We start from the raw sequence: 25,010 nt of genomic DNA on the forward strand, positions 1-25,010 counted from the left end.
TTTCATTTTATCCGTAGAGTCTGTGAGGGGTCTACAAATACCGAAGGTATGAAATACTCTAAGAATTGCAAAATCTAATAAACCGATGAGGGATGTCTGCGCGTTACAAGATCTTATTTAAAGATTTAGACGTAAGATAAAGGGAACGATACCTTAAGGGAATAACAATAGGATAAGAAGGAGTCAAGATAAGACTAAGCGCACAAGGAAGAAATTAATATTTCAACGGAAGAGCTCGCAATACAACTGACAACGGACTGCGAAGTAAGAGGAAAGTAAAGGCAATGACGTGAAATTATTACCTCGGGAAGCAACAGAAAGAGGAGATATGTCACGACCCAACCCCATGGGCCGCGACTGGTGCCCTACAGGGACACCCCAGACAAACTCACACCCATATCATCGAAATCAGACTCGTCCAAACACAACATACGATATTCAGACTCAACATCGTAATCAGACATCTACCGGATACTGATCCTAAGCAGTCGCCCGTACAGATCAAACAAATCGCAAATCAGAAAAGAGGCGGAATGTACTTCGCCAAATTTTCACACACACACATCCGAAGGGTGGCGGAATGTACATCGCCCCCACAAGCATACACATACATACAAAATCAGAGGCCGACTTGGCCATAGTAGTGTACGGGCCGCTTAAGAACACAAAACAGGCTCACATACGAACACACCGGACCCACGACCCACAAATCTGACTACAGGCCTCTAGACAAAACAGAACATAAGACATATGAACATAGGACGGGACAGGGCCCCGCCGTACCCACTCATCCAAGTATACAGAATACAGACACAACAAAAGATATGTACCAAAAGTAGGCTCCGGATCAAGGGGAGCTCTCCAACACAGCAGACTGAGTAGCCTAAATCGGAGGACCACCCAGACGAGCTTCTGTACCTGCGGGCATGAAACACAGCCCCCGAAGACACGGGGGTCAGTACGGGAGAAGTACTGAGTATGTAAAGCAGAGGGTACAGAAATCACAAACACAACTGGAGTCAGAAAGAACAAACACACCGACATCGTAGACAAAGCAAACCTGTGCGGGAGGCGAACGTACAAAATGCAAATCAAATCATGTATAGGGTTTAGGAACGTGGTCACCCCCCGACGCTGGTGCCACTACACATCATAACTCCAGAAGTTTTCAAATCTCCGTACAGTCTCCAGACACATCATATCACACACACATCATATCATCAAAACATATCAAATGCCATATCACATCATAACTCCATAAACGGTAACCGGCCCTATGGCGAGGCCTCGGAAACCGTAACACATGATAACTCCCGAATATATTATAGCGCGCACGATCACAAAGTCGGCCCGGGTACCGACGAACGAAGTCATAGCAGACAGCACGAACAGAGTAGTGCAGAAACCATATGCATATCAAAATAATTTGTCAGACTCAACATATAATTTACGTACAAGTATATACTGACGCCAGAAGGCTCGGAATAGGAATCAGATTGATCAAAGTTTGCGTATATAAGTTACGAAGTGCCAAACGGCTAAATTCTCAAGAAAAACTGTTCATACGTCATTTTCCGAAAATCTCACATCGTTCAAAGTACAGAACGTACATTAATGGCATAGGAAGTTTCAAACACATCCTTGGGTCATAAACAGAAGGTTGCGAATCGTAACAGACACAAGCGAATCAAACAAACCGAATAAGGGGAGCCTCGGGGCTCGCGGGCCCACCTCGGGTCAAATTGAGGCGGCGGACACAAATCGCAGATTTTTGGTTCCATAGAGTCATTTGCAAAAGTTTCGAAGAGTTTCGGACTCAACAGCACAAGTTATGGAGGTACGAGCGTTCTTTTACCCAAATGGGACCAAAAGGTTTCAATCGCACTGAATGAATAGTGCTCGAACTTGAACCTCGATTTCCAAGAGCAGAGTTATTCCCGAGATTCCGAAATTTACCTAGTGGGTCTAGGACATGCCAAAAGAATGAGAGGTAGGCTTTACATACCTGGTTGGCGCCTTACGCTCCTCAAATCGCAATTCCCGTTTCGTCCAGAAACTTAATCTTAAGATCCCGATTTGCCGCAAACGAGCACCTTACGCCAAACTAATTGTACCCCGTTGAAGAGGGGCTCGAGTACTTCATAATACGTTAAGGACAAGGATTTTTAGATCACCACAAAGCTAGCAATTTTTTTTTTTTTTCTTTCCCTATACCCTTCGGCCGAGAGCCATTTTTTTCTTGTTCTTGAATTTTTTTCTTTTGTTCTCGATAATTATCCATTACAATGTGATATATATCCACTTATAGGTCATGTGCATAGCACATGACCTTGATGGAATGGGCTTGGGCTTGCCCCCCCCTTTGGCCGGCCACTTTCCTTCCTTTGGGCCTCAATTTTTGTATTCCATTTTCTTAGCCCAATGCATAAAATGTCCCGTTTTGTAATTCCCGAAACTAATTTCTAAAATTCCAAATTCACCCTCGGCCTTCCCCGAGGTCTTGACATTAATAGTTTCATAATCAACACGAGCATAGCGACTTAAACCAAAATTTCTTCCTCAATACACACAAGTCTTATTTATCTCTTGATTTCCCGTTATACGAAAATACGGGACATAACATTCTCCCCCCCTTAAAAACATTCGTCCTCGAATGTTGAATCGAACTCATGGGTGTCGTACTACTCCGGGAGGGTTCTCTTGATAGTTGTCCTTTATTGATTTCTCCGACATGTCTTCTTTACCAATACTAGGGTAGATTTTTCACATCACTGACTCAAATACCTTCATAATACATTTTCTCATACTCTACGTAATCACCGAACTCTGCACTATATTCTTGTAAGGGACGGACGCTTTCCAGATATCATCGCCAATATCATCTTCTTTTCACACTCCTGAGTTTCCTTACCACATCGTCGTAATCTCACTTTACTTCATATCAGACACTTCATGCCCAACAGACTCAGAACTAAAACCGAACGGATTCATAATCGGAAGCAGACATACTCAACGATGGCGGACGGATTCGTAGTCAACATCGAAGGTACGGAAGCATATCAGACACATCTGAGATCGGAGTCAGACGTACAAAGGAGTATCGGACGAATTCGTAAGCAGAATCAAACACACGAAGGTATACCAAACAGATTCACAATCGAAGTCAGACGTACGGACTCATATCGGACAGATCCGAAATCAGAATCAAATATACAGGATTGTTTCATACAAAGTCGTGACCAGTCAAACCGAAGTGTATCGAACACACACGCGGTCAAAATCAAACGCACCGAAGCATATCAGATGAATTTATATCCAGAGTCAGACCCACAGAGGTGTGCCAGACAGAAACGGATTCAGAATCAAACACACAAAAGGTTCATCGAACAGGAACGTAGTCGAACTCAAAAATATAGAGGCGTACTAGGTAGAGCCTCATCGGCATCGGAAGTGCAGAAGCACTATGGATAGAATATCAATTTGGGATTAAATCATTTATATTAAGGCTCCAATAATTCATGAGAATTTCCCTTTATTTGCAACTCACTCACCAAGTCGTCACACAATTCGCCTTGCGTCTTACGTATCGACTTCCTTCAAAAATTTCACTTACTCACACTGCTTATCTTTTATTTATCACTACATTAGTTTCCGGGGCTCGGCTCTTAGCCCTCATGGCCCTGAATGGAAATCATACACACACACATACACATACACATACACATACACACGTTTACTCATACCTTACTGGCGAACATCTCTGACTGTTATTCAAATTCGTTCAATTTCCCAAGCGGTGGCATACCCTTTTCCTTTTTGCCCATTTAGTCCGCCTCGTTCCGCGCGGCTCTCGCGAGGGCACTAATTATTCCACACACATTCTATTTATTCTTGGTTACCCCAAATTCTCATTTACATTAATCATACTTACACTTGTGCAAAATTTTGCATTACTTCCCAGGGGGTCACCCATCCCTGAATTGCTCTGGCTTGAGCATGCTTAACCCCGAATCTTTTACGTATTTTGACGCGTTAGGGTTGATATAATTTCGTCAATTGCCCCGCACTACCTTTGTCACGCAATTTTAGGCCAAACGGGGTCTTAGCAAATTTTTCGGAAATTTTTCGTAGCGGGTCCCCCTTTGTCCCAAAGAAGTCGTTTGCTTTTCTGGCTATGTGGTCTATCGTTCTAGCCTTCCAACTCCCATATATTTTCCTCACACACGTACAGATAACTGCCTCAGATATTTTCATTAATTCAGATTCTTACCCTACCTTTACTGACACACACAAAAGAATATCGCATAATACTGAGGTACAAACCTACCATTGCACATATTCATTAAACAAAAGGGTTAGTAATATACCTGGGTCTGTATCTGGGGGTGCCTCTGGGTCCCGATGACCAGTCAAAGCGTAGATGCGGTTCGAGGGACCGCTAGAATCTGAACCCCCACCACGGCCTCTACCGCGGCCCGCTGGTGCTGGCATACCTCGCCCTGTCGAGCGCGTGGCCGAAGGGGTAGATGACGAACCCGCAACAGATCTCATCGGCGGTGCTGCGCTACCGGAACCGCCTGCCCACGGACAATCCCGCATGATATGGCCCTGGCGGCCGCAAGCAAAACAGGCCCCTGTGGCTCTGAAGCACTCACCTGGGTGCGATCTTCCGCAATACGAACACTGGGGTATGGGTGGCCTAGACTGACTGGGACCCCTGCTCGACTGAGGACCTGGGGCTCTGGAACTCTGGTCTGCCCTGGACGGTCCTGCTCCATCAAACCTCTTACCAACAGACTGTGCGTCCCGGCCTGACGGAGGAAAGTACCCGCTGGACTGATACTGAGGCTGCCCGCTCCGAGAATCTCCAGAATATCCCGCTGATCTGGCCCTCTTGGGCCGTCTCCCATCATACTCTCGGCTGGGCCGATCTGCTCGGTGCCGGTTCTCCATCCCCTGGGCGTAGGCCTGTAGACGGGCAATGTCCATATCTGTCTGCAATGACACCGCCATACACCCGTCAATCAAGTAACGATCCAGCCCCATAACATATCTATGCATCCGATCTGTCATATCTGCCACCACGGCAGGGGCGTACCGGGCCAGGGAATCAAACTCCAAATTATATTCACGGACGCTCCGACCCCTCTGCTGCAGATGCAAAAACCGATCAGCTCGCTCCCGTCGTAACTCTGGGGGCAGGAAGTGGCGGGTGAAAGCAGTCACAAACTGATCCCACATAGCTGGAGGAGCACCCTCACCCCGGGATAGCTCCCAAGTCTCATACCAATGCGCGGCAACATCCCGAAGCCTATGCGAAGCTAGCTCCACCGACTCGGTCTCTGAAGCCCTGACCAAGTCTAATGCACGCCGCATCCCCCGAATGAAGTCATGGGGGTCCTCATCGGGCTTAGACCCGAAAAACTCTGGAGGGCCGCATAACAAGAACTCCCGAACTCTCAGGCTTTCCCGCCTGTCCTCATCATCATCATCTCTCCGCCCGCGCCTGCGAGCCTGGCCGGCTACAATCGTAGTCAACAACTGTACAGCCTCCCTCAGGGTCCTATCCTCCGCCCCTGGCTGAGAAGCTGGCGTCTCAGGAGCGGGTACACGGACCTCTGGAGCTGCTGAAGGTCCCGCTCCCGGCTGTACTAATGGGGGTGTAGCAGACCCCTCAGAATGAGGTGTAACCTCAGGCAAATCATAAACACGAGCCCGAGTAGCCCGTTGTGCCTGACTGGTCTCTCCCACCTTCGCCTTGCCCTTCTGGGCCGCCGTTGCCTTCTTCGGAGGCATCGCTGCAAACACAACAACGGGTCAGATCAGAATGATCCTAATAACACAGCTCTATCGCACGATCTAAGATTCCAAAGAAAGGGCAACACAACATCCTAGATGTCCTGTAGCTTCCTGTTTATAGATGTGGTGCACAACACATCGATAAACAAGACTCTACTAGACACGGCCTGTAGACATTCCGAGGACAAACCGCTCTGATACCACTTTGTCACGACCCAACCCCATGGGCCGCGACTGGTGCCCTACAGGGACACCCCAGACAAACTCACACCCATATCATCGAAATCAGACTCGTCCAAACACAACATACGATATTCAGACTCAACATCGTAATCAGACATCTACCGGATACTGATCCTAAGCAGTCGCCCGTACAGATCAAACAAATCTCAAATCAGAAAAGAGGCGGAATGTACTTCGCCAAATTTTCACACACACACATCCGAAGGGTGGCGGAATGTACATCGCCCCCACAAGCATACACATACATACAAAATCAGAGGCCGACTTGGCCATAGTAGTGTACGGGCCGCTTAAGAACACAAAACAGGCTCACATACGAACACACCGGACCCACGACCCACAAATCTGACTACAGGCCTCTAGACAAAACAGAACATAAGACATATGAACATAGGACGGGACAGGGCCCCGCCGTACCCACTCATCCAAGTATACAGAATACAGACACAACAAAAGATATGTACCAAAAGTAGGCTCCGGATCAAGGGGAGCTCTCCAACACAGCAGACTGAGTAGCCTAAATCGGAGGACCACCCAGACGAGCTTCTGTACCTGCGGGCATGAAACACAGCCCCCGAAGACACGGGGGTCAGTACGGGAGAAGTACTGAGTATGTAAAGCAGAGGGTACAGAAATCACAAACACAGCTGGAGTCAGAAAGAACAAACACACCGACATCGTAGACAAAGCAAACCTGTGCGGGAGGCGAACGTACAAAATGCAAATCAAATCATGTATAGGGTTTAGGAACGTGGTCACCCCCCGACGCTGGTGCCACTACACATCATAACTCCAGAAGTTTTCAAATCTCCGTACAGTCTCCAGACACATCATATCACACACACATCATATCATCAAAACATATCAAATGCCATATCACATCATAACTCCATAAACGGTAACCGGCCCTATGGCGAGGCCTCGGAAACCGTAACACATCATAACTCCCGAATATATTATAGCGCGCACGATCACAAAGTCGGCCCGGGTACCGACGAACGAAGTCATAGCAGACAGCACGAACAGAGTAGTGCAGAAACCATATGCATATCAAAATAATTTGTCAGACTCAACATATAATTTACGTACAAGTATATACTGACGCCAGAAGGCTCGGAATAGGAATCAGATTGATCAAAGTTTGCGTATATAAGTTACGAAGTGCCAAACGGCTAAATTCTCAAGAAAAACTGTTCATACGTCATTTTCCGAAAATCTCACATCGTTCAAAGTACAGAACGTACATTAATGGCATAGGAAGTTTCAAACACATCCTTGGGTCATAAACAGAAGGTTGCGAATCGTAACAGACACAAGCGAATCAAACAAACCGAATAAGGGGAGCCTCGGGGCTCGCGGGCCCACCTCGGGTCAAATTGAGGCGGCGGACACAAATCGCAGATTTTTGGTTCCATAGAGTCATTTGCAAAAGTTTCGAAGAGTTTCGGACTCAACAGCACAAGTTATGGAGGTACGAGCGTTCTTTTACCCAAATGGGACCAAAAGGTTTCAATCGCGCTGAATGAATAGTGCTCGAACTTGAACCTCGATTTCCAAGAGCAGAGTTATTCCCGAGATTCCGAAATTTACCTAGTGGGTCTAGGACATGCCAAAAGAATGAGAGGTAGGCTTTACATACCTGGTTGGCGCCTTACGCTCCTCAAATCGCAATTCCCGTTTCGTCCAGAAACTTAATCTTAAGATCCCGATTTGCCGCAAACGAGCACCTTACGCCAAACTAATTGTACCCCGTTGAAGAGGGGCTCGAGTACTTCATAATACGTTAAGGACAAGGATTTTTAGATCACCACAAAGCTAGCAATGTTTTTTTTTTTTTTTCTTTCCCTATACCCTTCGGCCGAGAGCCATTTTTTTCTTGTTCTTGAATTTTTTTCTTTTGTTCTCGATAATTATCCATTACAATGTGATATATATCCACTTATAGGTCATGTGCATAGCACATGACCTTGATGGAATGGGCTTGGGCTTGCCCCCCCCTTTGGCCGGCCACTTTCCTTCCTTTGGGCCTCAATTTTTGTATTCCATTTTCTTAGCCCAATGCATAAAATGTCCCGTTTTGTAATTCCCGAAACTAATTTCTAAAATTCCAAATTCACCCTCGGCCTTCCCCGAGGTCTTGACATTAATAGTTTCATAATCAACACGAGCATAGCGACTTAAACCAAAATTTCTTCCTCAATACACACAAGTCTTATTTATCTCTTGATTTCCCGTTATACGAAAATACGGGACATAACAAGATATTACAAGAATGACTACGTAGAGGCCTGGAATGCGTTATAATGTATTATAGCGAATCGACCAATGGAAGAGGTATGTGAAGGGCAAAATTAAATAAGAAAACACTTGAGAAAGTATTGGGAATTCAGAATCAGTTTAACATTCGAGGACGAATGTTCTAAAGGGGGGAAGAATGTTATACCCCGTATATTTATACGTCGAATCATTCGCAAGCAAATCGACTCAAGTTAAAGGCGGAATTATTTTCGGACACGAAATAGGAACCTTTAATTTTCAAGTTTAATTATTACTAAATTGTTTATAAATTTTATTTAGTGTAGGAATATTATTGGAGATTAGGAACTAATTAATTATGATTAGATTATTAAGTAAGGGATTAGTGATTAATTAATTTAATTATTAGTTGTGGGCCCCACCCGAAAAAATATAATAATGGGCTGCCACGTGGCACCAAGTAGGCTTCCACGTGGCATCAAGTGGTAAAGATTAGTGGAACTAACATGTCACTATAAAGAGAACCATATATATAAGTTGATTAATGAATCAACAAACTATTCCATGCATTCCTTTATTGAAACTTAGAAAAACAAAATTGTAACAACTTCCATGGCTGCTCGGCCAGCCATGGATGGAGGAAAAATATTTTTGGTTGCATGTTGTGATCAAGTTTCAAGTGAATTACAAGTTCAAGGAGGTGATAGCAACATTGGATATTGAATTGGGGAAGAAGAAATCGTAAAATTGGAGCAATTGAGCGTAGAAATTTCTCCGAGAAAATTTAGGTAAATTTTTCTTATTTTGTGGTGGAATTGTGTTAATAGTGTTGAAATGGAATTATTAAAATTTGATTGGACGAAATTGGAAGTAAGAAAATGCATGAAATTGATGTTATATGAAATTGTGGATTGAAATGGATTCAGAAAGGTTGTTGGGTTGTTAGAATTGTTATGGGCTGAATTGTAAGAATTTTGTATGTATATCTCTATTGTTGGTATTTCTGTGATAACAGGAGAATAATTTGGAAATTAGGGTTAGGCGAATATATAGGGGAAATGCTGCCCGATTTCCGTTAAGTCTTTAACTAATGGAAAACCCTCACCGAGAAAGTATAAGTTAAAGAATGAGTTCTATAAGCGATGAGCTACGGATTTACGAACTAGAAAGTACAGTCACTAACGGTAGTGTTACTTTTATATTAAATAGGCTAAAGGGGCGACGAAGCGAACGAGATTACGAATAACCTTCAGCAGGTATGTAAAGTTAACCCTTCTTTCTTTTGGCACGATCTTTATGAAACAAACAGACGACGTATATGTATGATTTCAAAGAAGCTCCTATTCTTAGAGCCACCAGGATGGCTAATGTTCTTGACTCCCAGAAGCTATTTCATTATGTCTTGATACGTGTATATGATTCCAATAGTTCTATCTTGATATGACCATTGCCTTAATTTTCAAATGATAGCTCGTTTTGATTATTCTATCGAGTCTCGGATGTGTTTTAACTTGCATATGGTTTCTCACTACTCTGCTCATGCATGCCTCAATATATCTTTCACTGAGTCCCGGGCCAGGACACGTTTTCGTCCACAGTTTCACTGCATTGTTCACCGAGTCCCTCACTAGAGGGTCGAGACACGTTATATATATATATATATATATATATATATATATATATATATATATATATATGATATGATGAGGTGATGATATGATGATATGGTAATGCGATTATGGCGCCAAGGATGGCTTTATTCACCGAGTCACTCACTAGAGGGCCGGGACACGTTATATATATATGATGATGATATCATTATGTCACCGAGTTCCATAATGGGCCGGGTATGATATATGATATTGATATGCATGATTTATGTTTCAAAGGGCAAGTTTTTTGGTATTCTGGATGTTATCCTTGTCTCTTGTACTCCCTATTTCAGTTATGATCCTCTTTACTGTATTTCATGCTTTACATACTCAATACATATCTCGTACAGACCCCCTTTCTCTGGGGGGCTGCGTTTCATGCCCGCAGGTACAGATAGTCGGTTTGGTGACCCTTCAGCATAGGACTTCTACTCAGCAGTTTTGAAGAGCTCCGTTGTTCCGGAGTCTAGACTTTTGGTTCAAATCTTATGATGTATATGTATATCTTTACTCAGGGGTACGGCGGGGCCCTGTCCCGTCATATTTCGCTATCGATACTCTTAGAGGTCTGTAGACATATGTGTGGGTTGTGAATATGTTCCGTTCAGCTGTGTCTATACGTTGTGCTATGTATATGTTCGTCTGTAATGGCAGCCTTGTCGGCTAGCATATGACATCATAATGATATGTAGCGGCAGCCTTGTCAGCTTACGGATCCTTTTATGATTTGATTAGTTGTGACTCCTCAGGAGACAATTTATCTGGACATATATATATGACGACGTTATGAACCTTGCAGTTCCTTTACAAGTTTCCATATTGTTCTTAGACTCTCTATGACTATATCTAACAGGTACGTATACAGATGTCCAGGTCGGGCACTAGTCCTGGCCTACGGGGTTGGGTCGTGACACAAGTTATATAAGATGATAGAATGATAGAAGGTATAACTAGTGTATATGTTTTTTATAGGCTATTATGTTGCGTTCGAGTTATCATTATATGTATACACCTGGCCTACGGGTCATGGAGTTATCGCCTGGCCTGCGAGTCATGGAGTTGTTACCTCACCGACAGGTCACGAAGAAGCGCATACTTAACCTACGGGTCATGGAGTTGATTATACCTGACCTATGGGTTATGGAGTTGATTATACCTGACCTACGGGTCAAGGAGTTGATTATACCTGACCCATGAGCCGTGGAGTTATAACCTGGCCTATGAGCCACAAAGTTATAGCCTGGCCTATGGATCAGTGAGATATATAAGAGTATTATATTGCATTTCATTTGAGACAGGTCAGATGAGATTTTCAGGGCATTCGTTGGCCTCCAGATTTTATTATTTTCAGTTCCGTTTCTGTTATTCCCTCGCCTTACATACTCAGTACATTGTTGCGTACAGACGTCCCTTTTACTTGGGGGCACTGCGTTCATGCCTGCAGGTTCAGGTAGCCATACAGACGATCCAGCTCAGTAGGTTTTCACTCAGCTGCAGTCAGGGCGCTCCAATTGGTTCTGAGCTGCAGTCCCTTTGGTATGCTATTTTGACGTGTATTTATGATGATGAAGGGCCCTTGTCCTTTCATTTCTATAGCTCATGTACCATAAATGTATGTAGATAGTTGTATGTAGTTGGGATTTTATGTAGCCTTGTTAGACCTCAGTTTTGTTGTTAAGCTTACATAGCAGCCTCGCCGGCTTGCTTAGTTGGGTATATGTATTTTTGATGCGCGTGTGCCCAGTTTAGACGAGGTAGTTAGCATTTATATATATATAAAAATTAATATTCGAATTGCGGCCTCGCTTGCTTGTTGGTATTGTCTGTGTGCAGGTATGCCTTAGCAGAGTTTCAGATTTAGAGTGGTTCGGTCGGACCTAGTTTGGCTTCGGGTGCCGGTGACGTCACTCCGGAGTTGGGGCGTGACAAATATTAACTAGTTGAGCAGAATCAATTAGCGCCGATACGGCTGAATGGTATGCAGACAAGAGATAGAGTAACACTGCAGCAAGAGAGGATTGTCGCTCCAATAAATTGATATAGCTTTATAAGTCTACAAATTATGGTTATGACTTATTAACTTAAGGTGTATAGCCTCCAAGTTACAGCGAATAGATCGGAAGTTGTGTGGTTCGAATGAGTTCAATTCCAAATGCGTGAGTCAGACTGTAAGTAGATAAATTAAATACCAATAAATGCAGGTGAAAATATTGACATCAACATCAGAACGAGCTCTACTTCAACATTCGAGGACGAATCTTCCTAAGGGGGGAATGATGTTGCACCCCGTACTTCTGGAGAAGCACTTGTCAAATCTATGCATAGGTACATTGAACTATGGTTGAGCAAGAAAACTTTTGAATATAAGGAGGGAAACATTATTACGTATATTTTACGAGTAAAGTATGTATATAAGGAATAATAGAAGATCTTACAAGGAAGTGAGTGGAAGAAATTGAGTAGTATGACTTTGGAGAAAAGATAGGCAAGGTTTCGTATAACAATTTTGGGTCCAACATGAGGAAAGGATATCTATTAGTATATGAGGAGTTTTGAAGTAAAACAAAAGTCTAAATTGAAGTTCATGAAGTCTAGATTCCAACGCAATAAACCGCTCATCGATACGACATTGAAGTAAGGAGTTATGGACCTTACAAGTTGGGCTGGCGGAGCCGAAAATTTCTCTTCGCAAACGCGACTGGAGGGCGACGAACGCGAAGAGTAACACTGAGAAACCCTTCGTGAACGCGACCAACCTCGATGAACGTGATGGGTTAATTTTAAGTCGGTGCTAACCGACCTTGAGCTCCTATTTAAGACCAAAATCTGGTCTTTGGCATCATTTTCTCCACTACTCTCCACCAAAATTCTCCCAAGAGACCCAAGAAACATTGAAGGATCATTTTCTTTAGCGAATAAAAGTAACAAGACTACATACGAGGCTCGGGAAGCGTAGAGAGTTTTGTAGTTCTTATTTTAAACATCAAATCTCGACGGATCAAAGGAGTCTATTCAAGATATATAAGATTTCAAGTTCTTACAACATTGATTAAGATTACGAGACTACGAATGATATTGTGTAGATATCAAGACAGAAAGTAAGTTGGAAAAGTCGAGAAGTAAGCTTCCAGGTATGTTAAGGCTATCCCTTCTTTTCATTGGCATGATTTCTACTATTGAGCCACCTTGACTATTCACACCAAGATGTGTTATTCATGAAGATTATATTTGGGTTCCCATGACCTTATTGCGATAACTCTCTTAAGTTAAGGACGGGTATAAGAATAGTCAAGTTATATAAGATGATAGAATGATAGAAGGTATAACTAGTGTATATTTTGTGTATAGGATATTATGTTGCCTTCGAGTTATCATTATATGTATACACCTGGCCTACGGGTCACAGAGTTATCGCCTAGCCTGCGAGTAATGGAGTTGTTGCCTCACCGACAGGTCAGGGAGAAGGGCATACCTGACCTACGGGTCATGGAGTTGATTATACCTGACCTACAGGTTATGGAGTTGATTATACCTGACCTACGGGTCATGAAGTTGATTATACCTGACCTACGGGTCATGGAGTTGATTATACCTGGCCCATGAGCCGTGGAGTTATTACCTGGCCTATGAGCCACAGAGTTTTAGCCTGGCCTACGGGTCAGTGAGATATATAACAGTATTATATTGCATTTCATTTGAGACAGGTCAGATGAGATTTTCAGGGCATTCGTTGGCCTCCAGATTTTATTATTTTCAGTTCAGTTTCTGTTATTCCCTCGCCTTACATACTCAGTACATTGTTACGTACAGACGTCCCTTTTGATTGGGGGCACTGCGTTCATGCCTGCAGGTTCAGGTAGCCATACAGACAATCCAGCTCAGTAGGTTTTCACTCAGCTGCTGTCAGGGCGCTCTAATTGGTTCGGAGCTGCAGTCCCTTTGGTATGCTATATTGACGTTTATATATGATGATGACGGGCCCTTGTCCTTTCTTTTCTACAGCTCATGTTTGTATATAGTTGTATGTAGTTGGGATTTTATGCAGCCTTGTTAGACCTCAGTTTTGTTGTTCAGCTTACATAGCAGCCTCGCCGGCTTGCTTAGTTGGGTATATGTATTTTGGGTGGGCGTGTGCCCAGTTTAGAAGAGGTAGTTAGCATTTATATATATATATATATATATATAAATTAATATTCGAATTGCGGCCTAGCTTGCTTGTTTGTATTGTATGTGTGCAGGTATGCCTTAGCAGAGTTTCAGATTTAGAGTGGTTCGCTCGGACCTAGTTTGGCTTCGGGTGCCGGTCACGTCACTCCGGAGTTGGGGCATGACAAATATTAACTAGTTGAGCAGAATCAATTAGCGCCGATACGGCTGAATGGTATGCAGACAAGAGATAGAGTAACACTGCAGCAAGAGAGGATTGTCGCTCCAACAAATTGATATAGCTTCATAAGTCTACAAATTATGGTTATGACTTATTAACTTAAGGTGTATAGCCTCCAAGTTACAGCGAAGAGATCGGAAGTTGTGTGGTTCGAATGAGTTCAATTCCAAATGCGTGAGTAAGACTGTAAGTAGATAAAGTAAATACCAATAAATACAGGTGAAAATATTGACATCAACATCAGAACGAGCTCTACTTCAACATTCGAGGACGAATGTTCCTAAGGGGGGAATGATGTTGCACCCCGTACTTCTGGAGAAGGATTGTCATATCTATGCATAAGTACATTAAACTATGGTTGAGCAAGACAACTTTTGAATATAACGAGCGAAACATTATTACGTATATTTTACGAGTAAAGTATGTATATAAGGAATAATAGAAGATCTTACAAGGAAGTGAGTGGAAGAAATTGAGTAGTATGACTTTGGAGAAAAGATGGGCAAGGTTTCGTATAATAATTTTGGGTCCAACATGAGGAAAGGATATCTATTAGTATATGAGGAGTTTTGAAGTAAAAAAAAAGTCTAAATTGAAGTTCATGAAGTCTAGATTCCAACGCAATAAACCGCTTATCGATACGACATCGGAGTAAGGAGTTATGGACCTTACAAGTTGGGCTGGCGGAGCCGAAAATTTCTCTTCGCAAACACGACTGGAGGGCGACGAACACGAAGAGTAACACCGAGTAACACTTCGTGAATGCGACCAGACTAGATGAACGCGAAGGTTTAATTTTAAGTCGGTGCTAACCGACCTTGAGCTCCTATTTAAGACCAAAATCTGGTCTTTTGCATCATTTTCTCCACTCCTCTCCACCAAAATGCTCCCAAGAGACCCAAGAAACATTGAAGGATCATTTTCTTTAGCAGATAAAAGTAACAAGACTACATCCGAGGCTCGGGAAGCGTAGAGAGTTTTGTAGTTCTTATTTTAAACATCAAATCTCGACGGATCAAAGGAGCCTATTCAAGATAAATAAGATTTCAAGTTCTTACAACATTGATTAAGATTACGAGACTACGAATGATATTGTGTAGATATCAAGATAGAAAGTAAGTTGGAAAAGTCGAGAAGTAAGCTTCCACGTAAGTTGAGGCTATCCCTTCTTTTCATTGGCATGATTTCGACTATTGAGCCACCTTGACTATTCACACCAAGATGTGTTATTCATGAAGATTATATTCGGGTTACCATGACCTTATTGCGATAACTCTCTTAAGTTAAGGACGGGTATAAGAATAGTCAAGTTATATAAGTTGATAGGATGATAGAATGATAGATGGTATAACTAGTGTATATGTTGTTTATAGGATATTATGTTGCCTTCGAGTTATCATTATATGTATACACCTGGAGTTATCGCCTGGCATTCGAGTCATGGAGTTGTTGCCTCACCGACAGGTCACGGAGAAGCGCATACCTGACCTACGGGTCATGGAGTTGATTATACCTGACCTACAGGTTATGGAGTTGATTATACCTGACCTACGGGTCATGGAGTTGATTATACCTGACCTACGGGTCATGGAGTTGATTATACCTGGCCCATGAGCCGTGGAGTTATTACCTGGCCTATGAGCCACAGAGTTTTAGCCTGGCCTACGGGTCAGTGAGATATATAACAGTATTATATTGCATTTCATTTGAGACAGGTCAGATGAGATTTTCAGGGCATTCGTTGGCCTCCAGATTTTATTATTTTCAGTTCAGTTTCTGTTATTCCCTCGCCTTACATACTCAGTACATTGTTACGTACAGACGTCCCTTTTGATTGGGGGCACTGCGTTCATGCCTGCAGGTTCAGGTAGCCATACAGACAATCCAGCTCAGTAGGTTTTCACTCAGCTGCTGTCAGGGCGCTCCAATTGGTTCGGAGCTGCAGTCCCTTTGGTATGCTATATTGACGTTTATATATGATGATGACGGGCCCTTGTCCTTTCTTTTCTACAGCTCATGTTTGTATATAGTTGTATGTAGTTGGGATTTTATGCAGCCTTGTTAGACCTCAGTTTTGTTGTTCAGCTTACATAGCAGCCTCGCCGGCTTGCTTAGTTGGGTATATGTATTTTGGGTGGGCGTGTGCCCAGTTTAGAAGAGGTAGTTAGCATATATATATATATATATATATAAATTAATATTCGAATTGCGGCCTAGCTTGCTTGTTTGTATTGTATGTGTGCAGGTATGCCTTAGCAGAGTTTCAGATTTAGAGTGGTTCGCTCGGACCTAGTTTGGCTTCGGGTGCCGGTCACGTCACTCCGGAGTTGGGGCATGACAAATATTAACTAGTTGAGCAGAATCAATTAGCGCCGATACGACTGAATGGTATACAGACAAGAGATAGAGTAACACTGCAGCAAGAGAGGATTGTCGCTCCAACAAATTGATATAGCTTCATAAGTCTACAAATTATGGTTATGACTTATTCACTTAAGGTGTATAGCCTCCAAGTTACAGCGAAGAGATCGGAAGTTGTGTGGTTCGAATGAGTTCAATTCCAAATGCGTGAGTAAGACTGTAAGTAGATAAAGTAAATACCAATAAATACAGGTGAAAATATTGACATCAACATCAGAACGAGCTCTACTTCAACATTCGAGGACGAATGTTCCTAAGGGGGGAATGATGTTGCACCCCGTACTTCTGGAGAAGGACTTGTCATATCTATGCATAAGTACATTAAACTATGGTTGAGCAAGACAACTTTTGAATATAACGAGCGAAACATTATTACGTATATTTTACGAGTAAAGTATGTATATAAGGAATAATAGAAGATCTTACAAGGAAGTGAGAGGAAGAAATTGAGTAGTATGACTTTGGAGAAAAGATGGGCAAGGTTTCGTATAATAATTTTGGGTCCAACATGAGGAAAGGATATCTATTAGTATATGAGGAGTTTTGAAGTAAAAAAAAAGTCTAAATTGAAGTTCATGAAGTCTAGATACCAACGCAATAAACCGCTTATCGATACGACATCGGAGTAAGGAGTTATGGACCTTACAAGTTGGGCTGGCGGAGCCGAAAAGTTCTCTTCGCAAACACGACTGGAGGGCGACGAACACGAAGAGTAACACCGAGTAACACTTCGTGAATGCGACCAGCCTAGATGAACGCGAAGGGTTAATTTTAAGTCGGTGCTAACCGACCTTGAGCTCCTATTTAAGACCAAAATCTGGTCTTTTGCATCATTTTCTCCACTCCTCTCCACCAAAATGCTCCCAAGAGACCCAAGAAACATTGAAGGATCATTTTCTTTAGCGGATAAAAGTAACAAGACTACATCCGAGGCTCGGGAAGCGTAGAGAGTTTTGTAGTTCTTATTTTAAACATCAAATCTCGACGGATCAAAGGAGCCTATTCAAGATAAATAAGATTTCAAGTTCTTACAACATTGATTAAGATTACGAGACTACGAATGATATTGTGTAGATATCAAGATAGAAAGTAAGTTGGAAAAGTCGAGAAGTAAGCTTCCACGTAAGTTAAGGCTATCCCTTCTTTTCATTGGCATGATTTCGACTATTGAGCCACCTTGACTATTCACACCAAGATGTGTTATTCATGAAGATTATATTCGGGTTACCATGACCTTATTGCGATAACTCTCTTAAGTTAAGGACGGGTATAAGAATAGTCAAGTTATATAAGATGATAGGATGATAGAATGATAGATGGTATAACTAGTGTATATGTTGTTTATAGGATATTATGTTGCCTTCGAGTTATCATTATATGTATACACCTGGAGTTATCGCCTGGCATTCGAGTCATAGAGTTGTTGCCTCACCGACAGGTCACGGAGAAGCGCATACCTGACCTACGGGTCATGTAGTTGATTATACCTGACCTACGGGTTATGGAGTTGATTATACCTGACCTACGGGTCATGGACTTGATTATACCTGGCCCATGAGCCGTGGAGTTATTACCTGCCCTATGAGCCACAGAGTTATAGCCTGGCCTACGGGTCAGTGAGATATATAAGAGTATTATATTGCATTTCATTTGAGACAGGTTAGATCAGATTTTCAGGGCATTCTTTGGCCTCCAGATTTTATTATTTTCAGTTCAGTTTCTGTTATTCCCTTGCCTTACATACTCAGTACATTTTTGCGTAAAGACGACCCTTTTGCCTGGGGGCACTGCGTTCATGCCTGCAGGTTCAGGTAGCCATACTGACGATCCAGCTCAGTAGGTTTTCGCTCAGCTGCAGTCAGGGCGCTCCAATTGGTTCGGAGCTGCAGTCCCTTTGGTGTGCTATTTTGACGTGTATATATGATGATGACGGGCTGTTACACCTCGGAAAATATTTTGTTAGTACATAAGTGAATGCTCTAGTGAGGAGTATGAGTATACGATATTTCCATAAGTAAGAAACAACGTTTGACGACCCTAAGTAAGATTTCGAAGGCAATTGCTATAAGAAATAGGTTATGCTCCACAAAGACTAATTATAGGTTTTGGAAATGTGAAAAGTTGCAGGTTTGCATTCTGGCCAGTTGCACGTAAAATGAAATACGGACCGTAAAGTGGTATATGGCCCGTAAACTGCCATGTCGTATTTTGGCTTCCAAAACATCAACTGTCTGCCAAATGAGCAAATGGTTAAATACGACCCAAAATACGGACTGTAAACTGGTTTACGGCCTGTAAACTGTGTCCGTAAATCACCACGTCTCAGCCTGAGTTTCTGGTTCTGATATGATTCAACACGACCACGAAGGACGGTCCGTAAACTGGAATACGGACTGTAAACCAAGTTTACGACCACTGTGCTTTCTTTTAATATCAGATTTTGGGTTATTAAATAAGGGTCCAAGTTTATTATTTCATTTCCACATTTCATCCCTTCTCTCTAAAATAACTCTCTTCAATTTTTCCACAAGATTTCAAGGATTATTAGTCATCAACAACACAAATCAAGTGAATCAAGTGTAAGGAAACCCATTTAGATCATTCAAGTTAAGAAGATCTTATTGAAGGGAAACTAGGGTTTTTGCTCAAGTGGAGTATTTCGACCAAGGCTCGTTCCTACAACATCTAAGGTAAGATTTATGGTATATATATGTTGTTTAAGGTATTTGAGAGTTAAAATTCTTGGACATTAGATGAGTATAGAAAAATGGGTCATGAATGATGAATAGTGACATTTTGAGAGATAGTTTGAATTGAACCATGATTCTTGTTGTGTTGTGATATGAATGTGTTATAAATGATGTTAAGATCTTGAAAATGGGTATGTTATATGAATCGACGAAATCGGGTGATATGACCATGAATATGGGTGAATTGGGAGCGAATTGAGAAATCTAGATAATGTGGTTAACGTAAATGATTAATGGCCATTGTTATGGTATTGTGAATGTATTGTTGACGTTTGGGAGTTGAATTACGATATGGAGGAATGTTGTATAAATAAAGGAGATGTTGTCCGATTTTCTCTAGCTTTAGCCATGTGTGCTAGTTGTTGATTCTAACGATAGTATGACTTTAATGAAGGTATAAACGCAACCGTTGAAAGAAAACGTGCAAGTGGTAAATATTCGAACGGAAAAGGTATGTAAGGCTAACCCTTCTTTCATAAGGCATGGTTCTTTGGCCAAACATCTAAATCTTCCATAAGTATGCGATGTCTCATAAATGATTCGATCATCCGAGCTATTAAGCTCACGATCCTTGGTATGCTACGATTGTACTAAGTTCCTTGTATGACGAATAAGCCTATAAAGATAAGTGTGATGAATGATGATAATAGTGATAATGATATTGATGACGACCATAATGGTAATAGCGATGATGATAACGATGACGATGATGATAGTAATGATAATAGTATAGATTCTTATGAGCTATATGTATGTATGCCCTTGTATGGCTACTAAGAAACACCAAGCTTATTTGGCCGGGTAGTATATGTATAGATGTATATGTATGTATGTTTACGTAACGCGCGCGCACCACTGCAGTTGGGTACAGATAACACTGATCCTTGGTAGGGCCAGGTATGTGTAACACTGAGCCTTGGTTGACCAGGTATGTATGACCACCGAGCCTAGCTATGACCGGGTACGTGAAACACCGAACCTTCGGGGTCAGGTATGTTATGTAAATGCTATGTATATGATATGATTACGTATAGGATATGAATACGAATATGATATGACTATGTATATGAATGTGAATAAGGGCATGTATACGAATACGAGTACAAATATGGCACGGGTAATATTATGAATACGGCTAATGATGTATATACACAAACACAAATTAGCCATGGAAAGTTCCTAAGAAAGGCAAGCAAGTGCATATGACAATGATATTGCCATCTCCCATTCGATGCTATTTCTTATGTTGCTATCTATTCTTCTATATTGATAATGATCATGCTTTACATACTCTATACATTCTTCGTACTGACGTCCTTTTATTTGTGGACGCTGCGTCATGCCCGTTGGTGCACAGGGAGACGGGCTCGATCCATAGTTGCTTATTCAGAGATTACATAGAAGATCTCCATTTCATTCGGAGCCATAGCTTTTGGGTACTTATTCTTTTGTGTATATAATTATAGGCGTAGCGGGGTCCTGTCCAGCTCATGTGATATGTTATACTCTTCCTAGAGGCTCGTAGTCACTTGTATATGGTTAGATATGTCTAGCCATGTCGGCCCATATTTTGTATATCATTTTTATAGCCTTGTCGGCTCATGTACGTTGATGTGGCATAGATGTCAATCATTATATAAAGTCATTGTCATCCAATGGGACTAGTATGATGAAAGAATAGATTCATATGTTTAATTGTATGGCTCACCTAGATGTAAGCATTAGTGTAAGCCAAGGGGCGCCCGGGTGGGCTAGCACCGGGCGTTCGTTGCGGCCCTCTAGACGGGTCGTGACAAAAGTGGTATCAGAGCAGTTTAGTCTTTGGGTGTGTCTACGAGCTGTGTCTAGTAGAGTCTTGGTTATGGGTGTGTTGCGCGCCACACTTATAAACAAGAAGCTGCGGGCATTATAGGAATGAATGACCTTCTTTCTTCTTAAGAATCGTGCGATAGAGTTATGATTTCAGAAATTCTTGTTCCTTAATCATGTGTTGTGTATTTCAGAAATGCCTGTAAAGAGAAAGGATACAGCAGCCCAAAAGGGCAAGACGGTGGCAGAAAGCGGGCTGAAAGAGCGCCGCCACCGGTAGAGGAAAGTGAGTCCCAGAGTGCGGCTCAATCTCAGTCCTCCCGTTCAGTGCCTATTTTAGAGGAGCGTGAGGGAGCCTCAGCCCCGGCTCTAGCTCCTCCACCGGATGCTTCGAGCTAAGATGTGAAAGAGCCCATTAATTTGCTGACTCAATTGGTTGCGGCACAAACTCAGAGGCAAAGTTCAGAGCAATGTGATAGGGCTGTTAGTGCAAGGGCCCGCGACTTCATTACTTTGAACCCTCCGGAATTCTTTGGGTCAAAGCCGGAGGACGACCCTCAGGATTTTATCGATGGTATGTTAAGGACGCTGCGATTAATACATGCTTCGGACACCGAGTCCGTAGAGTTAGCGTCATATAGATTGAGAGATGTCTCGATCCAATGGTATACGGTTTGGATGGCTTCACGGGGAGCCAATGCACCTCCCCCGGTATGGCAGGAGTTCGATGATGCTTTCCTCCGACATTATATGCCTCTAGAGGTTCGGCGAGCTAGGGCTGATAAATTCTTAAATTTGAGGCAAGGTAGCATGAGTGCTTTAGAGTACAGTCTCCGCTTTAATTCCTTGGCTAGGTATTCTTCGGCCATGGTGGCGGATATGGGTGACAGAGTTCACCGCTTTGTAAATGGCCTAGGGCCGCATTTGATGGATAGGTGCTTGACTGCGTCCCTTTAGGACAATATGGATATTGCACGCATTCAGGCCCATGCTCTGAACTTAGAAGAAAGCCTGCAACAGCAAAGAAGTGAACTTGAGCAAGATAGGGGCCATAGCAAGAGGGATAGATCTTCGGGTCCGACGAGTGAGTTTAGAGGTGGGCACAGGCAGCAGTTTCCCAGGCATTCAGGCTATTCTATGACCAGTGCACCTCCACGATTTTCAGGCTAGAGATTTGATAGATCGGCTCGTGCAGGGCCGAGTCCGAGTTCTTCGGCGTCCCAGTTTAGAGGTGATTCGGGTCAGGCAAGGCCACCCATAACACGATGTTCCCAGTGTGGGAAGTTGCATTGGGGTCAATGCCGATTGGGTTCAGAGGGTTGTTATTCATGTGGTCGACCAAGCCATAGTATGCGTGGTTGCCCTTCGATTCATGGTAGAGGTAGGACCCAGCCTTCAGGGTCAGTAGCCGGAGCTTCATCTTCCATGCGCCCTCTGGGGCCAGGTTGACATGGGCCAGTCGGCCATGGTAGAGGCAGAGGGAGAGTTCCCAGTTCCAGCGGTCCTCAGCACCGTGTTTATGCTTTGGCTGGACGCTAAGATCTTGAGTCTTCTCCTGATGTGGTCACAGGTATATTATCGGTATTCTCTCATGATGCATATGCTTTGATTGATCCGGGCTCCACATTGTCATATGTTACTCCATATATTGCGGGTCGATTTATAGTCGAGATGGAGTCGATTAAACCTTTTGAGGTGTCTACACCCGTTGGTGAATCGGTAATAGCTAGCCGAGTATATAGAAATTGCATAGTTTTGATTTATGACCGCCGTACTACAGTTGACTTGCATGAGCTAAATATGGTAGACTTTGATGTCATTATGGACATGGATTGGTTGGCCTCTTGCTATGCCAATGTTGATTATAGAAGGAAGATGGTTCGTTTCCAATTTCCGGGAGAACCAGTTTAGAATGGAAGGGGAATACGGCGTCACCAAAAGGTAGGTTTATTTCCTATCTAAAGGCAAGGAAAAATATCAAAAAGGGATGTATCTATCACTTAGTTCGGGTTCAAGATGTGGAAGCTTAATCGCCAACTCTTCAGTCAGTCCCCGTAGTACATGAATTTCTGGATGTGTTCCCGGAAGAGCTTCCAGGCCTTCCTCCCGAGCGGGAGATCGATTTTGCGATTGATGTGTTACCAGACACTAAGCCTATATCTATTCCTCCCTATAGAATGGTACCCACAGAATTGAAAGAGTTGAAGGAGCAATTGAAGGACTTGCTTGATAAAGGCATCATTAGGCCTAGTTCATCCCCGTGGGGAGCACCCGTATTGTTCGTCCGAAAGAAAGATGGCTCCTTTAGAATGTGCATTGATTACTGGCAATTGAATAAGATGACAATTAAGAACAAGTATCCTCTTCCGAGGATTGATGACTTATTTGATCAATTGCAAGGTGCCAGGTGGTTTTTAAAGATTGATTTGAGGTCCGGGTATCATCAAGTGAGAGTTAGGGAGAAAGATATCCCTAAGACAGCCTTTAGAGCAAGATATGGTCATTTTGAGTTCCGGGTGATGTCATTTGGGCTAACTAATGCGCCGGCGACATTTATGGATCTGATGAATAATGTGTTCAGGCCTTTTTTGGATTTATTTGTGATCGTATTTATCGACGATATCTTGGTATATTCTAGATCCGAGGCAGAACATGCGAATCATTTGCGTACAGTCCTCGGAGTCCTTCGAACCCGAGAGTTGTTTGCAAAGTTTTCCAAATGCGAGTTTTGGTTGAACTCAGTGGCATTTCTGGGGCATATTGTAGAAGCCGATGGTATTCGAGTGGATAGTCAAAAGATTGCGGCTGTGAAGACCTGGACAAGGCCCACAACTCCGACGGAGGTTCGTAGCTTTCTGGGCTTAGCAGGTTATTACAGGAGATTCGTTGAATGTTTTTCTTCTATTTCTGTACCACTCACAAGGTTGACCCAGAAATCGGCAAAGTTTCACTAGACAGATGCTTGTGAACGTAGCTTCCAAGAGTTGAAAAGTAGGTTGACTTCCGCCCAGTCTTGACACTTCTAGAGGGATTGGAAGGATATGTTGTTTATTGCGATGCTTCTGATGTTGGGTCAAGCTGTGTATTGATGTAACATGGTAAAGTGATTGCGTATGCTTCAAGGCAATTGTGGAAACATGAGTGGAATTATCCGACCCATGATCTAGAATTGGCCGCAATGGTTCATGCATTAAAGATATGGAGACATTATTTATGTGGTGTCCATGTGGATATTTACACAGATCATAAAAGTCTTCAGTACATCTTCAAGCAGAAAGAGTTGAATTTGCGGCAACGACGATGGTTGGAATTGCTAAAGGATTATGATGTCGATATTTTGTATCACCCTGGAAAGGCAAATGTTGTAGCTGATGCTCTTAGACGCAGATCTATGGGAAGTTTATGTCATGTATGACCAGAGAGAAGAGAAATGGCTCGTGAGCTCCAACAATTAGCTAGCCTAGGAGTTCGAGTAGTGGACTCAAGTAGCAAGGGAGCTACTATTCAGAATTCAGCAGTCTCGTCGCTAGTAGCAGAAGTGAAAGAGCGACAATACGAAGTTTCCATGCTAATGCAGTACAGAGATACACTCCCTCAGAAAGAGGAATCCTCATTTGATATTTCAGGAGACGGAGTTCTCCGATGCCGAGGCAGATTATGTGTTCCCGATGTGGCAGGTTTACGCCACCAGAT

Source organism: Lycium barbarum, chromosome 3 (assembly GCF_019175385.1).
Source record: "Lycium barbarum isolate Lr01 chromosome 3, ASM1917538v2, whole genome shotgun sequence".
In the NCBI taxonomy this organism is placed as follows: domain Eukaryota; kingdom Viridiplantae; phylum Streptophyta; class Magnoliopsida; order Solanales; family Solanaceae; genus Lycium; species Lycium barbarum.